This window comes from Orycteropus afer, unplaced genomic scaffold (genome assembly GCF_000298275.1).
Source record: "Orycteropus afer afer isolate SDZICR_OR568_19922 unplaced genomic scaffold, OryAfe1.0 scaffold00098, whole genome shotgun sequence".
NCBI lineage: Eukaryota > Metazoa > Chordata > Mammalia > Tubulidentata > Orycteropodidae > Orycteropus > Orycteropus afer.
In genome coordinates, this window is record NW_006921685.1 from 1,414,509 (window position 1) to 1,417,782 (window position 3,274).

At 37.3% G+C, this 3,274-nt stretch overlaps 1 non-coding gene across 1 annotated transcript; it reads right to left on the reverse strand.

The window, feature by feature from the left end:
- Positions 1–2,456: 2,456 nt before the first annotated feature.
- LOC122150156 lies at positions 2,457–2,560 on the reverse strand. Its single transcript, XR_006163515.1, has one exon. It is a non-coding gene; the product is annotated as a U6 spliceosomal RNA (small nuclear RNA).
- Between the last annotated feature and the right edge of the window lie 714 nt (positions 2,561–3,274).

Genomic DNA, 3,274 nt, shown 5'->3' on the forward strand with positions numbered 1-3,274 from the left:
TCATGTTCACATTAAAAGATTTTTTTTTTTTCATTTACTGATGGGAAAACCACAATAGGAACCTGCGACTTGCTCTAGGGCAACAGTATTTTAAAATCTATCAACTGATTGAAGCCCTGTGGTTGCCTCAAATTTGAATAGTGAAAAAAGAAAAAAGAAAGAACTTTACGACAGGTCAAAAGAAAAGGGTTCGTGTACTGGCCTGAAGCTAGGCCAAAGGCACAGTCTTCAATGGAGTAAGAAATTATTGTAAGAATGACAAAAATATTGAACTATAATGTAGTTCTTGTTATTTTATACTGTACTCAATATATGTTTCAAAAATAACGTAAATTGTTTATGAGAATCTATGTCTTAGTGTGGTAGTGCTACTATAGATAGCATGCTTATCACAAGTAGGCAGCTTTAAAGAATAGAAATTTATTTTCTCACATGTCTTGAGGCTAAAAGCTGAACTACCCAAGTCAGGGTCTCAGGCCTGTCAATTTCTTCCTTGTTGATAGCCCCTGGGTATTTCTTGGTCCCTTGGCTTTTCTTTGCTTTTAGATAATCCTTATTTGGCATCTGTTTTCCTCTGTATGTGTCTCTATCTTCTCTGGCCTTAAAAAAAAAAAAAAAAAAATTATTGTGATTTGAGTGAAATTTTACAGAGCAAAATCATCTTCCATACAACAGTTCACATACACTTTGTCTCATGACATTGATTGCAATCTCTCACAACTCAACAGCTCTCTTCCCACTTCCTCCCCATAGCCACCTCTTCCCTGTGTCCTTCCCTCTCATGCACTCTTGCCCCGAACTATCTCCTTGTGTATACATAGCCCTTCTATTCTCCCATGATTGACCTCTTCGAGGACTGTATCTACCTAATATAAATATTCACACCATATGCCTGTCTTTTGTTTGGCTGGAAGCCACAAGAGTGTGTTCAGTTCCAGACCTGAAGAGCAGCTAGGTGCCATAATCTCAGGGATTCCATCGGGCTCTATCACACCAACAAGCCTGGTCCCCCTCCCCCTTTTTTTATATGATTTTGAGTTTTGTTCCACATTTTTCTCACACCTTATCCGGGATCTCCTACATAGATCCCCCTCCAAGCTGTTGACAGTGGTAGCTGGGCACCATTTTGTTCTTCTGGTCTCATAGTCATATATGCTGAGGATCACATGGTGTACCAGTCCCTTGGACTTATTGTTTCCATGCATCTTTGGTTTTGTTTATTCTTCTTTGCTCTGAATGAGGAGACATTCATCGTTGCATCTAGATAGCCTTGCAAGCTTTGAAGATCCCAGTCACTATTCGCTAAAGTAGGATGTAGAACAGTGTTTTTGTGTAGTATGTTATGCCAATTGAGCTTGTTGTCCCCTGTGCCATGGTCCTGAGTCTACAAGTCCAACTACTCTCTCCCTCCAGGTAGCTGGCTGTGGCCAAGAAGTAACTACAACCTTGTCCTTTGTCAGCTCTTCTACTATTTACCTGTATATTCTTATGGAACATACAAATATGCTTATAGAAACATTGTCTGCCAACCCTATACATAGTCTTGGGTTCACTACCCCCTGCATAGACATACCTAATAGTTAAGCCTGTCCACCTGTCTATTCACTTGTAAATGAATGTTTGCCATCACTGACATCACAATACTTTATGTGCAAACATCATCTTTGTTATCTTTATCTCCCATGCACCTTTCTATGCCTTCCTCTTTCTCAATGCCACCATGTTCATCACTCACATTTGGTACATTGCCCTTCCCTTCACCCAAATTAATACTTGTCTCTACATATCCAGCAGTGTTCCTTCCCCTCCCCTCCCACCTCTGGTAACCGACAAAGAAAATTTTCTTCCATATAGAAACCTTTCCTTGACTTTATAATAAGGGACTAACACCATATTTATCATTCTGTGATTGACTTATTTCACTCATCACAATGTTCTCCAAGTTCATTATGTGGTATTTTGCAGATTCTATGTTCTTCTTTAGGGTTGCATAGTATTCCATTGTGTGTGTACCATAGTTTGGTTATCAATTCTTCTGTTGCTGGGCATCTAGGTTGTTTCTAACTTTTTGCTATTGTAAATAGTGTTGCGATGAACATGGGTGTGCATATATCTGCTCTTGTCTTGGTTCTCACTTCTGTAGGGTATATACCTAGTAATGGAATGTCTGGGTCAAATGGTATTTCTAATTCCAACTTTTTAAGGAATCACCATACTACTTTCCACAGTGGTTGTATCATTTTACAGTCCCACCAGTTATGTATGAGAGTCTCAGTATCTCCACATCCTTGCAAGCATTTGTTATTTTCTTTCTTGTTGAACTTTGCTACTAGTACTGGGGCAAGATGGTAGCTCATTGTTGTTTTGATTTACATCTCTTTAATGGCTAAGAATAGTGATTTTCATGTGTTTTTTGGCCTCGCAAATATCCTCTTTGGTGAAGTGTCTATTCATGTGAAAATATGGAACACTTCATGAATTTGTGTGTCATCCTTGCACAGGGACCATTCCTATTTCTGTATCATTTCAACTTTAGCATATGTGCTGTCAAAGCAAGCACTATTCTGGTCCTCTTATAACTCAGAAATGATTATTTGATGACCTCATTACAATAACAAAAGACAAGCTCATTTCCAAACAAGATCACATCCACAGGTACAAATACCAGGAATTAAATCCATATCTTGAGGAGGCACAATTCAATAAATAAAAACCCAAAAAAACAAACTGACTGCTTTCTGGTTAGCAGTCAAATGCCTTAGGCAGTAGGCCACCAGAGCTCCTATTTAATCAATAATCTATATAAATGTTTCCTAACAAACATGTCATTAGAACTGAATCAAATTTTGTAACCTTTCAGGACCAAAGATACCCAGAATTTTCCAAGTTGATTGGTATATAACCACTTTTTCTGGGTGTGTTTCTTTCAAAGAAGAAATTCCATAACTAACCATATAAGTTTGGAAAACATTGGTTTAAATTAAGTTCAGAAGCAATTTTTCTTTTTCTTTATTTTTTAAACTCCAGAACATTTCAGAATTTTTAATATGCTAAGGAAAGTTGTGATACAGACTGCTTAAAGCCAATCCTTCCATTTCCATTTATGACCACAAATTTTTTTTCTAACTGTACACTTATCAATTGGTTCTATGAAATAATACTTAGAAACAATGCTAATGTAATCCAGATGATGAGAGAGAGAACAAAACTGAAGTACAGAAAATAAAATTAATTTCTCAAAAACAGTAAGCATATTTCAGTGAAGAGTAGACCT